Below are 14,347 nucleotides of genomic sequence, written 5' to 3'. Positions count from 1 at the left end.
TTTTTTATATGCCTTATCAGTTACTTTTAATGTTAGTTATGGACAATTTCAGTTATTTTGTCTACCTTCTGGCACATGATTAACCTATGACTTTTTCTTAGTGGCAATTTACCTTAATTCCACATTAAGCCCATGAGCACATCTGACCCTGTAACACCTCATTATTTAAATCAACACGAGGCTAAATCTAGAACTGTGTCTATAAAAAACATATGGAGTTACTTCAGCACTAAGTCTAATCCATATCTGTGTGCGCAGACATACGCCAGTGGCCCACTTATAACTTAAATGACTAGTTTAGTTAACCTTCCTGTTTAAGTCTAACATATTGTTATGACAGCAATAGTGCACTGCATAATTTCCATGGCATTAGCATCAGTCATGAGCCCGCCTGCTATAAATACACCTGACAGCAGAACTGTTTCGGAAGTGTTCTTCGCAGGATAGTGCACAGGACTCCAGAGGTGAGGTACTTTGATAGTGCTGCTCATGAAATATTTGCTGACTTCCATCACCTATGGGACTACTGTTCTGATGGAGCCAATGATATGTGCCCCTATTAGTCTCTAAGGAGGTTTCCTAGCCCACTTTCACCCGATCCGTGCCAATTAAGTGGCAGAATTATGTATATTAGCTGGAGTCACTTGCACTTCCACGCAAAGGAATGCATATAGGGAAGGATGACAGAGGGATAGCATTGAATAATTAGAGTGAATTTTCAGAGCCCTGGAAACTCAATCATATGCTGCCATATGCTAACTATTTTTAACCTATTCTTTCCTCCTCTTCTTCCCTTTCTTCTCCTCTTTCCTTCATATATTCCACTGCATAAGTGGAGAACTAACTCAAAGCCCTTACTGCTGTTACTTTGCCTAAAGTAATTGCTAAAAGTCCACATGACATCTAAGGAGGTTAGTTAAACAAAACCTTTAATAACAGCCCTTTTGAAATTTTAAAGGTGCACTTTCTTAAAGGGGCTCTATTCAGAACATTAATTAAGCAGAAATCAACTATTTTCCATGTAAAGACATTCTTTGTTGTGGACGACAGTCTGGCATGCGTGCATGTTAATGTGAGTCTCTATGTGTGTATTCCACTGGCTAGCTGATCGCTGCCACTCTGCACTGCGCAGTTGCCGCTGATATTAGGTTGTTGCAGACGTGTAATAATGCTAATAATAATAATAATAATAATAATAATAACTTAATTAATATAGCACCTCTACAAAGTTAAAAAGTCCATCACAATAAAACAATTACAAAGCTAAAAAAATAAATGAATAAAAAACGTGCAAGATATAAAATAATATAGCCATACCTGCTTAGAAAGTCGGTGGCGCTAAATAATCGGGATTAGGTGAATATTTGCAACAGTAGCCCCTTTCACACTGCATTTTCAAGGTGGGAATATTGTGCCATCATGCCACCTCGTTGTTCTTTATGAAAGATACCATCATGGAATGGAGGGACAGAGTTGTCTTGACAAGATTGTAGGTGGGACCGGTGAGACGTTTTGACAGCGTGTTGTGCATGAAACCCAGCACGAGATCAGCAGCCATGTAACAGGGACTGTAAATGATTGTTACTGCTATGTTATTCCATTGTTATTGTTTAGAAAGTGCTGCCAGTGCATATGTTATACGTCACAAAAGAGGCTGACACTGTTGCTGTCATGACTCTTTTGCTTCTGGGATGCCGGCATGCTATCTAAAATTACACACTTGAGTGGCATGATACCACTATTGTTTGGTTTTGTGTTAAAATGTGAAGGAAGCATAAAAAAGTAACTTCGTAGCAGCGTTATCGCGCAATCTATGTGTAAAATGGGCCAGTATACTGGTTTCTTTGTGAGTACTCCAGGTAGCATATTTGGAAACATGAAAAGGTCTCATATATGTTTCTAAAAACGGGGTATGATGTTTACATGCTCAAGCACATAAACAAGATACTTGAAAAAGCCAATCATAAACTGGTTATTCATGTCCATGTAAACACACTCAGTATCATGTAGGGCTCCTTTAAAATGAACTTGTTTTTATAATTTGTGTGCATGACAACAACTTTCATTCTCTTGTCTAATTATCATTTTCCCTCCATCAGTAATAAACAAGTAAATGGATCCCAAAAGCTACGCATGAAGAAGCATTAATTGAGCTCCTCAGACTTTCTGTAAACTCATTATATCATGCTTGGTTTGTCATCCATACAATGCTCACAGGCAATGGCTCTTTAGTCTTCTGTATGGAGCTGGCTGGTTTGTGGAAATATGGAGTGTCACAGACAGACCTCTAATCCTCACAGACACTTCCCACAGTCATCAGTATTCTAATGACTCACCACCGCCGTCCCAGGGTGTTTATTTTTAGAGATAGAGAGATTGATGAGATGCTCATATCATCCTTAACCACCAACTAATTAACTAATTAGGACATTCAAATGAAGACTTGCTCTGGATAATGCAGCGTGGCTTTGGCATGGGCAAACAGCTCTTGATTCTAACTGCTTGACTCAGCCTCAGGAGGGTGTGGGGGGGTTCAGCATCATGGTCTCTTGCTCATGGTTCATGTTTGGTGCCAAAATAGTTTTGTTACATTATTGATTAGGGCAGGTATTGATCAGACAAAATGGTTCTGCATTGGTTGACCGCAGCAGCACCTGACACTGATGGTGTCAACGTAACATCTTTTACATTCAAGTATTCGCATACTAATCTGCGTGCCTCCTTAAAGCAGGGACGCATGCCCCTCCTTTAACCACCTGGAAAACGCAAGTTTGGCCACTGGGTGCTACTCTCGTGTCCACTGTGTGCCAACTTTAAAGTGTGCGAAGGCAGGTTGTGTCTGAAGTTGCTAAGTAACCATAACCTGCACCGAATCATAGCCTACATACCAGAGACCCTGAGTACAGAGTTAATCTTCTTCCAGCCCTTATATTTTGAGTGTGTATTAAGCCTTAAATATTGTCCTTGGGACATATGTAAAACTGTGGCTATCCCTGCATTACAATCATTAATGTCTTCTCCATATATACCTTAAACTTACATTGATGGAAGAAGGGAAAGTTACCCGCTGGCTCTGATTGGTTGTTCTTATCATATAACATGTTGTGCACGCTGCTGCATTCAAAAATTGAACTTTGGTTAACTTAGGGCTGTCCGATGCGCCCTGAAAAATAGGCGCTCTGGAACACTTGCATATTGTAACTTTGTCGCTCTTGTTTTTCTCTAGCTACACTGAAAACAGCGTAATTAAGGGGGGAAAAACACTGCATGTGTACACACCCTTACAGTTTCTTACACAGATGGAAATAAAAAGGCCTTATGTGGATCAGTAACTACGTTTGCATGCAAAAAAATATTCTGTTTTTTGTTTTTATTTCAAAAAAGATAATATTCCTACCAAACTGTTTACATGGCTAATAAAAAGGGGTATTCCACTAATATTCATGTTAATATGCAGCTGGGCACACCCTTAACATGTTGTTTATCATGTCAAAATATGGAAAAGTCAAACAGTTTTGTCATATAGCTTTGTTATATCAAAGTTATCCACCACTGGCAGACTTGTTAGACTGCATACACAGTCTTCCTCTTCCATTCCTTCAACCACCTTCTCGACAAGCTTGGCGTTGCAATATTTTTGCATATACAAAAACCTGTTGATCTTCAAGTTAGTATGTTTCTCCGTCTGACCAGAAATGTGGGCTTTTCCTTTGGGCATTCACTTCTACCACAGTGTTGCAAACTGTTGGCTAGTTAGTGCATGTTCAACATAGTCATGACAACGCACACAGTCAGCTGTACGTAGACAAGAGGCCGTGTCACCAGTTGTGGTAAAACAACAATTAAGACTCATATTCCGAACACCATATATAGATGTCCAAACAATGCACCTGATAAAACAAGAATAATACCAGCATATCCCACGTCTCAATCGCAAAATGTTACATTTGTAAAAAGGCTTAATTTGGAATATCCAAACACAGTATGCTGTTTTCATTACCAAAATCAAAATTCACAATATTGTCATAATCAGAATAATAGTGGAATATTAGTGTGCATGTAAACGTAATCAGTACTAGTTTCACTTTAACATAGTTTTTATTCATGTACAAGTATTTGTATATTAATCAGAGCCTGCGTACCTGTGTACATGAAGAAGCCTTATGTGATTCAGTTATTTGTCATCCGACCTCGACCACACCAATTCATCCCCTTCATTTTCCAAATACTCATGTTTTTCAAGAACTCCAGTGATTTTATATCACGCTCCACTGACTTTGAACTTTGAACTCACCTGGTTTGGAGGTGAGAGGCCTTGAGGATCTCGCTGTCTGTATATTATATTTAGTTATTTATCTTTGACTCATTCACCCTTTCACCTTGTTTTGACCGTGTTTACATCCTCTCCTGGTCAGACCTGTATCATTATCCATCTATCTGCACTGATTGTTAGCCCAACAGGAGTAATGTGTCAGCATTCTGTCAGAGATGTGCATGATGGCTTATTGCGGTTGCAAGTTGGCTCCTTAAAAAGGCTAACGTGTGGAGACCAGCCCACAGTCTCCTGATTATGATTGAAATGATGCATCTCATTCTCAGCTTGTTTTGTAAAAGAATGCTTTTGACACTAACGTTGGAGGGTTTAATCCCACATGGCTCTACTTTAAAGGTTAATAATCCTTTTAATTAAAGGATAAGCCTGGTATTGAGCACAAAATGTAATCACCAATGGATTACCAGCGGGATGAATATAGCCATAGCAATTAGTCCAATAATTAAGGTTTTAGTGCTGGACAGAGATGAGAGTACGCTGGTGATGTGTCATAAAATTCATAGAGTTGTTAGGACGCTGTGAATATGTTGGTTGCAGCTTTACAGCAGCGCGCCTGCATGTGCGCTCGGGGTGGTGGTGAAACATGGCGTCCCAGCGGATGGAGCCGCAACAGCTGTTCTTGCCCGAGCCTGGTGTTTCGCACAATATGATCGCTCCATCAGCAAGCCCACTCTCCAAACAGCCGCATCTGCATTCATCAAACACACTTATCAATAAACAGGGCCGCGCAACAAATAAATGATCTCTGAGAGGGAACAAAACAGCAAGCCTGAAAAAAAAATGTCAGCCGTACACTTTAATCACTGATGTTGTTAATCAATAAAACAGCTTCATATCTTTTAATTAAAGTTTTATTCGCAGCAAATGTTTGCTGAATCTGTCTGCATGTGTTTTGTTTTTTTCATTAATGGGACCAGTTGGGGCTGGGGAATAGAGGTGGCAGCTGCTGATGACCAGTCACGATGGGGCACTTGTGTTTGTAATTGCATTTTGTCACCTACAGAGGGTGTTAAGAATCCTTGTTAAAAGCTGGGGGGGAAATCTCACAGTAACAATTATTGAAGAGCAAATTACCAGGTAGGCAATATCTAAGCTGTCAGGAAAGGTTAGGAGAAATGAGAGGAAGAAGATGGACTATTCAGACATTCATCATGGCCATAGTTGCCACTTCCAAATTGAAAATTGGAGGGAATGCATCCTTCATTTTCACAAAATTTGAATGAGTTAGTTCTGATTATTGCCGTGATTGACAGAAAGGCCTGGATAAATAAATAGAATGGTAATTCATTTCTGTGCTTGTGTCTTAGATCTCTTCCCACATATCACTCCCTCAGTGTTTTGGCTTATGTTTTTGGTGTTAACAATAAATGATGCACGCCACATGTGCATCACAATCAGACTGCCCATGTAAACATGGATGTGAACAGGCACATGAACATGTATTAATAGATCTAATCTGGCCTTGGTTGGTTTTGGGAGGATTTCTTCGTTGGCACTGGCTGCAGTGGTTCTATTGCACAGCGTTGCCACATGAGACTTTCACTCTACCATCTGTCTTTTTTAACTCTGTATATTACATTTATACCACACGCGCTTGGAAATGTAGCTTCCTCATTTTAATGGGAATGTGAGGCAACCGTAAAATAAATATTCTCTCTTTCCTCTGGCAACTGGGATGCTGCTGGAGCCAAAAGCAGCGTCCATGTTCATTTGCAACAGCATTGTCCTTTGAATTCCATTTATGGTGAGCTATAAATTGAATTATTGAAAAGCTATTGTTTGTTGCATGAAGTCAGTGAAGCAGTAAAGGGGTTAAAGTCAAAGAGTCATAAAAACAATAAGCAAGAGTGTGAAAAAAATCTACTCCAATCAGGATTGGGTCAATATTTAGCCCCTCACCATATCACAGGATTTAATAGGACATGCTCCATGTGTATTTATGGATTGCAGACATCTGCTGAAAATGGGAAAAGGTTTAGGCGTTATTGATTCTGGATTTTAAAAGTTTTACTCAGCAACACTCAGGTAACTTTAAGTTTTGGGGGCGAGAGATTTTGGGACATGATCTAGTTTGGTGGAAAAAGTAGGCCTGACTCTGAGAAAAACTTGTGCTTGTCCTGTGGGTGCAGTGGACAGGCCGAGTTCTACCTGCTGTGTGACAGCGTCAAGATTAAGCAATTAAAGGCTTTTCTCATTCATACTCAACCATATTTTCATATTGTTGTTTATATTCACTATATGAACAGTATAGAACTGAAATGATTGGTCGATGGAATCACAAATATTTTGATAATCCCTTTATTAATTTTTTAAGCAGAAATGCCATTAATTAATACATTTTTATATGTATTTGCACGTTTTCTTTGTCTTCCATTGGATTTAACTGAATATTTGGGGTTTTAAACAATTGGTCAGACAAAGCAGAAAATTTGAAGTCAACTTTAGCTTTGTGTTTGCCTTTTTAAAAAAAAACTATTTTCTGACATTTTATGTGCAGAATGATTTATGGACTGATTGACAATGTACTAAACCTGTTATTCAGCCTTTATGATTAAGTAAAAATAACAAAGTAAAAGTAGAAATACCACAGTGTGAATACACGCCATTACAACTAAAAGCCCTGAATTCAAAATGTTACTGAAGTAAAAGAACATAAGATTAACAGCATAATGAACTTAAAGTCTCAAAAGTGAAGGTATTATTATGCTGAAATGAGTCACAGTATTATATTATTAAAGTAATTAGATTATTATATGTATGCACACTCGCTAATTGTACTTTTATATGTTTTTTTATATTTAATAATGCATATATTTAGTACTTATATTGGTTAGATTCATTATCTCTCACACTGGTGCCTTATTTTCCTTAAATATATGAAAAAAAATGTAATAGTATGCACGATATGGGGATGACACAAATTCATCATGCTTGCATAATGACAGTGAAGTTATTGAATCTTGAATCTAAGTTTTTATCACTGAGTAATACATGTTAGAGCATTTTAATGTTATTGTTAATCAATGTGTAGTCAGTGGTCGATACTTTGTTTGCCACAGGGCAGAATAGAAGTATCTATAAGGCATAAGGGTTTTTAATTTTAAAAGTAACTGTACATGTCAAATATATGTAGCAGAGTAAAAAGTATGCTATGTCCTTCTGAAATGTAATAGAAAAGAAGTATAAAGTAGCACTTAATGGAAAAATTCAAATACTTGTAGGCTACTTAGTTTCATTCCAACCCTTGGACCGGGTCCACACAACACCTTCAGTTTTCTCCAAAAGTATGACACTTAAAGCTTTTCTTTTTAGCTAAGGGACTTACTTAGGGATGTTGCACAGAATCCTTTAAAATGATTCCTTTACCACTTACCGCTTGCACTCGCACTTAAGGTCTTTTGTGCAACGCTTTAACTAACTTAAGAGATTGTGTGTAAGACATTAAGATAAGAAGAAAACCTTAAATACTCAAGAAAAAAAATATCGGGAAATCTTAAGAAAAAGTTATGTGCAACTGACTTTATTCTAGGAAACCTTAACTTGGACTTTAAGGAAAATCTTAACTAAAGGCATGTTTTGCAACTGGCTCTAGCCTTCACAGAGAATGATAGGCAGAATAATCGATAATGAAAGAAAGTGTAAGTTGCAGCTGTAGAATATTCCTGTATTAAGCTGTTAAGAAGTATCTCATATAGCCTCCTCCCCCGTCTCTGCTCTTATCACAGTGTCTCTGTCTAGTCATTTGCAAGCTGTGACCATTGTTGATTCAAGGTGAGACCTGATATTATTGCCATATAGGCTTGTGTTTTTATTGTTGTTATTTTCAAGAATGGGCCCATTTTGTCATTTAATTGAGGCTCATGGGCTCGGCTGTGAAACGGCACACAGGGGAATAAGACGTCAAGTGGCTGAATTTCCACAGCCATTAACTGTTCCACACTCAATTAGAATGCATAGGATCCTGACATTTCATAACTTATGGGTCTCCAGGCTGATATAACCCCCCGCTATAAAAGAAGCCACATTCTGAAGACACACAGCCAGATACTTATATCCTCTTTGAGATTTAAGCGATTGTGAGTTTCTGCTGTGCAAAATCAAGGCTGGTTAAAAGGCATGCATGATGTGATAAAAATCTTGTGGGGGGGCTCGGTGTTATTGCTGCTGTTTCTGTGTTAGCGTGGCGTAAACATATAGGATGCCACAGATGACTCTTTAGAAGCTACGTCTTTTCTAACTCTCAGTTAAATTCAATTTCATGGCAGCATTCTTATGTTTCCGTGTTGAGCAAATCATGTTGCATATACCAGAAATAACAAGAATGCAGCATGCATTTGTGATACTGTGGTGATAAATATAGAAAATGAATGGCAGAAAATTGAGACGCTAAAAAAAAAAACTAGGATTTGTTGTGCTGCTGTGAGCCATCTGGGGAAAGGTGATCCTGACAATCAGAATTATGATGATAGAAATGTACTTTGATTGCTGTTTAATTTTCTTTGGTGATCTCTCACCACCACTATAACTCAGTTTGGAAACAGACAGGTCCTATTTGCCAGGTAATTAATAACAGGCCGCTGAGGCAAGATTTTGCTATTATTTCTAATATGTTGTGTGATTGTAAAAAGCACCTTTTCCAACAGTACGATTGCATTCATTTATTTCTTGTTATTTTGTAAATGCTTTTCCAGAGCTTTAATTTATACAAAGTGAAGGCGAATTTTCAGCACAACCATCAGTAATCTAATTTAAAAAGAATCTGCTGCTATCTGAAGGGTTACCAATTAATTCAAATCGATTGCCTGTATAATTTAGTATATTACAAAGCGCAGTATTAAGCTTTCATTATGCTGGGCATGGCTGCTCGCTCCTTTGAGTTTTTCAACTTATTTTTCATCATAACGCTTTAAAATAAGAAGTCTGATCCTTAATCACTCAAATCATGAAAAGCAGCATGTAATGTCGTGGTGATGAGTTTTAAGAGTGTCACTACTAATCATAAAGTACCTAACATGGATTAGGAGCAGAGCAAAGAAATTGAAGTCAGAGGTTGGGCAATAGATCACGCTTTCTTTGGGTTCTCCGTTGGTGGCAAACCTATAAACTTAAAATAGGTGAGGCCCTCTGCCATGAACAACAAAGCGCCATCAGCCGTGCCTCCAAGGTGGAGCCTCCTGTAGGTCACCGCCGCTGTGACTCTCGACAATATGACAGATTAACGACAACAGGTTGAGCCCTGCACTTTCGGCCGCCCACAATCTCAATTATGTCTGTCTTAATGTACACTGAACAGCCACAATCGCAGGGCCATGGACAGGGTAAACACACTTGCAGGAAGCAGACTAGTGACAGGATAATAAAGTGCCATGATTGATTCAGCTTGCTGTGTGCCAGATCGGTTTATTGTGTGGGAGGAGTGGTACCAGATTGTGCAGGTTTCTGTGGTGAGCTATCTGTTGTCTTGTTACAAGAGTGGAGCTGAGGCGAGCTGATTATATGTAAATGTTATGGTTTTGTAATAGTGTGGTGTGTGATAGTTTTTTCTTCACTAGATCTATAGGTCTGCATACTCATTTTGTATTTCAGAACACATAGTAATGGAGGAAGTATCTAGACCGTAAAGTTACAATAGCGCTCTGTTAAAATACTCCATTACAAGTAAAAGTGCTGCATTAAAAATGTTAGTTAGGCAAAAGTACAACAGCGTTATTAGCAAAATATGATATAAGTATCAAAAATTTCTTCTGTAATTTTATCACAAATAGATGTTGTAGTAAATTGTTACTTAAGTACCAGTGGGATGAATATAGCCATAGTACATTGTATTACTGGCTAAATGTACTTTAAGTAAAAACTATAAAAGTACTCAATGTAGGAAATTGGCCCCTGTAAATGTTATAGTATATCATATCACATCGTTGGATGATTATTATTGATGCATTAATACATAAGTAACATAAACGTATGTAGTTTAAAAATGAACACTTTTAGAAAAGTGGGTTGAGTTGTTTAATCTGTAACAATATATTCTATACGGGTTTATATCATTTTATAAGTTCATCATCTTGTTTTGTATGTAAAACCGTAATGCATATAGCTATCAAATTGCTGCGTAGGAGTATAAATAACAATATTAGTTGTGTTATTCTATCTCACCAAAAGTGCTAAACCCAAAAATATTCCATCCATTATCATGTATGACATACAAAAGCATCAATAAATACATTTTGGAAGCTAGATCCAGTTAAAGTTAGGCTTTTTGGTAAAGAAAAACAAAAACAAAAAAAACACAAAACATGACAGACACAAGTCATGTTTCTGATTTTGTTGTTTTTGTTGATCAAAATAATAGCCGATTAATTGTCTTTTGATTGCCTAATTGATTAATTGTCTCAGCTTTACAGTATTTTCCTCTGACCTGCAATGGAGTAGAAATAGTTAAGTTCCACAATTACTTCTATTTCAGTTCTGCCTTTATTTCTACAGTTGGTTTTTATTACGCCAAAATTCACTGTTTGAGAAAGAGTTAAAGCGCCCTGTTACCTGGCTGATATGTGGCCAGCAGCGGCTGTTTGTCTGTGCGCGTACGTTGGAAAGCGAGTTAATGCATATTAATGGGGCCTGTAAAAGCAACTAATTGAGCATTCCGGATCTTGCTGAGTTGGGGATCTGTGAGTGACATTGTGCAGCTCCAGGACCTCCACCAGACTGCCTTTATTAGCTCTCTGAACTGGGCTGTAGGTCAGGCCATTAAAAGCAGGAAGGGCTTTACCACTAAATATTGCTGTGACAGCCTCATATTTGACACCCCAATCTGTGAGCAGCGCTTAGGAGACATTTGCAAGCAGCCGCACACCGGTGAACAGCTAGAAGACGTTATAGAAGGGATTGCCGCCCCAAAAAGTTAATCCTAGTTTAAAGTGATTTAATTGAGAACAATAAAATGCAGCCATATGCATCCCATAAAAATCAACAGCGTTCCATATGACTGGAAAGTAAACATGCCTTGAAAATCACTTTATGTGTAACAAGTCTAATATCCAAGTGTTGCTAATGATTGAAACACAGCATGCATTTACTTTTTGCTTGCTCGGTGAATTTTTTTAACTTGTTGAGGGAAAATGAGCTCAGGGGTTGAATATTATGAACACGTCATTACTTTAACCCTTTTTAAACCTGGGCATATTGGCTTGATTTCCTTTAAAAACATGGGAAGAAGGCAGTATGCAGTGAAAGATGAGATTGCCCAAAAATTTGCAGGAAATTAGAAAAAAGTGCAGGAAAATTACTTGAACATTAGGAAAAAAGTAAAGAGTGAAAAAAAAGACCAGGGCAAAATGCTTACAAAATAAGGATAATTTTGTAACATGATTTTAATTATCTAATTATAGTCTTTTCCCCCCTAGAAATTTACCCTTTGTCCCTTTTTTTCAAATCAATTAATTTGTGGAACATTTCTCACCAAGTCGCTTATTGTCCTTTTCCCCATGTTTTAGAAAGAAACCAATTTTCTCAGGATTCAAAGATTGCAACACCTGTAAAAGGCATCCGAAAGCAGCACGAGAACAGTGATGTTGCTATAGGTTTCAGGTTAAAAATAAAATAAAGAAAAACAACAAACATACGATGCTTCTGCAGCCTTCAACCTGTATTTATTTAGCTGTGAAAGTGGAACTATTTAAAACAAAAGCTCACCCATCATGTGTCGGAGCTTCGAACACTAAGAACACTAAATCACCATCTAAAACAGTAAGTAGTAGGGCGATAATATTTCAGTAGGGGGCAGCACACTGCCATTACAGATTGGCCTTTAAATCATATTTAATTGCTCTTTTGTGTAGTAGTCTGTAACTGCAGTTTGACTGGAGCTTGAAACGCACCATTCTTCTAATCTACTATACCGTGTGCACCATATACTGTCTGTCTATCAAACACGATCTCCATATGCCGTCCTTAACAACCTTCTGTCTGCTAAAACTAACGTGCACGTCTTAGTTAGGTGTTACAATAAAAACAGACAACAGCACATCCTAGTAATGGATCACGGTGTGAGGTCAAGCAGATTCCTCCAAGGGGGCCGGCTCGTTTTCTTTTCCTGTCATCAGCTTTGGGTGGCTTTTACTAAAGTGTCATAAGCCATTTCATTGTAAATCTCAGTGACCTTGAAGTCACTAGAAAAAGCACAGATCCGTAAACCAATCATCGCACGGCTGCCCCTGTCAGCCACGCTCCTGTTCACACAGTCACTGCCTGAATTTCCTGATGTTAAACAGAGGAAGGAAAAGGGGAATAAAGCTCAGTTCACACTAGTGTTTGTGAGAACACAGTGTCAGTTTTATTTAAATTAAGGCCAATTTTATAGCTCTGCTTTTGGGGAATTATTTATTAAAATCGCTCTGTTCCGTTCCCTAAGCACAGAGCATCCAGTGGATATAGAGGTGTTACAGATTTAGCTAAAAAGTCAGGATAAAGACTAATGATACTGCAAGCCTCAGCATTTCTTACACCACTTCCAACCGCGCTGCTCACCAGCTGCACAAAGATCAGTGTTATTATGGATTTGTTGGAAAATCAATTTTGTGAATGCTAATGTCCTTTATATCTTTCAGAGATAAAGAATGCTCGGTGCATTTCTGTGGGATGATTTCCAGCCGTATCAGAGATCTGCTCCTACTGTGGATTATTGGGCCAGCTGCTTGAAGGCTGTCTACACTCTCAGTGAAACGGGTTCTCAGGTTCTCTGAATGACCCGTGCAGGTTAAAGAATTCACAGTTTTTGCCGAGCTGCGCTTTGTGTGCACGTCCTTAAAAACGAGTGACCTGGATTCAGTCTCCACCTGATTTTACACCTGTTCTCCAGTTTGCTCAGGGAATAGAGCTGCAAGTGTTATCGTGGTGTATGGTAATCACTGTTGTAATTATTAACCGTGCCACCCAGGAGAAATGGCACCATCATATTTTTTTTTGCTTCACGGGCTATTTTGAAATAGCTTTTGCATGGCCATTTTAATTATGATGTAAACAAAGTATTCTGCTCTTGCTACATTTGAGCCTCAGAAGAACTTGAGCTAATGTAACAATATAGTCCATAAAGTAGAATAAAAAAAAAAACATTGAAATCAATAGTGTGACCTATCATATATCAACAAAAAGATAACCCACAAAGAGCCCTTGAAGGATGTGGCCTTTATGCCACATGAGAGAGGAATGTAAAATTAGAGCCTACACTACATGTTTTGGGACTTCATGATAAAGATGCCATGTATGTGAATCACCATCACATTTATGTCTTTCAAGTAAAGTTATGGTTAAGGTTATGTATTTACTATTCATGAAGCAAAGCAAAATATAGCTGGAACTGCTGGAGATACAGAAACCCCATTCATACCAACTTCTTCTGCTTTATTCAGTATTTTTACTGGCTTTAATAACTGATTCCATTTGATGATAATTCAGCTCACTGTTTTATTTCGTACTATTGAAATTATAGAGTGTATAAATAACAGACGTAGCTACCATGATGTCACCCATTGGTCTATGGACTCCCATTCTGAATCCTCTGGTTCGGTTTCATGTGTCATTGCCTCGGTTTTTTGGAGCCAGAAGTGCCAACATTTGGACAGGGGTTGTAAATGTGTTTATTTTTGCTGTAAATCTGAAAATTTCAATATGAGGTCTATGCAGATTTACTTCATTCTGGAGCTAGCCTCAAGTGGCCTTACAAAGAACTGCAGTTTTTGGCACTTCTATGATGCCTTCATTTTTCAGCTTCCGAGGTTGAGTTTGGTTGCTGTGTGCAGCCCTCACGGCACAATGCAGCTTCATCCTACACACTGCTTATTTAAGGCAAAAAACAAACTGATGCTCGTGTAATCAGTGTGCGTCTCTGCGTTGGGAGTCCTGTGTAGGTGGTATTTGTAATTTATGCTCATCCAATTTTCAAAAGAGATTTTGAGCTCTGATGTCTTGATTTTGATAGTTGTATACTAAGTCATCCTACGTAAAGGCTGCAGC

The 14,347-nt window shown here is 38.2% G+C and overlaps 1 long non-coding RNA gene across 2 annotated transcripts in view; it reads left to right on the top strand.

Moving 5' to 3' along the window:
- The window catches only part of LOC148188509 (uncharacterized), a 93,651-nt gene extending 79,945 nt beyond the window's left edge, over positions 1 to 13,706 (top strand). For both annotated transcript variants that reach the window (XR_015777766.1, XR_015777767.1), the window contains exon 5: positions 12,943 to 13,706. This is a non-coding gene — a long non-coding RNA (uncharacterized LOC148188509). The remainder of the gene's footprint in view (positions 1 to 12,942) is intronic.
- Positions 13,707 to 14,347: the final 641 nt, after the last annotated feature.

The sequence above is a fragment of the Plectropomus leopardus genome, chromosome 10 (assembly GCF_026936395.1).
Source record: "Plectropomus leopardus strain MGB_pleo_1.0 chromosome 10, ASM2693639v1, whole genome shotgun sequence".
NCBI classification, from domain to species: domain Eukaryota; kingdom Metazoa; phylum Chordata; class Actinopteri; order Perciformes; family Serranidae; genus Plectropomus; species Plectropomus leopardus.
This window is presented reverse-complemented; position numbering and strand designations above follow the sequence as displayed.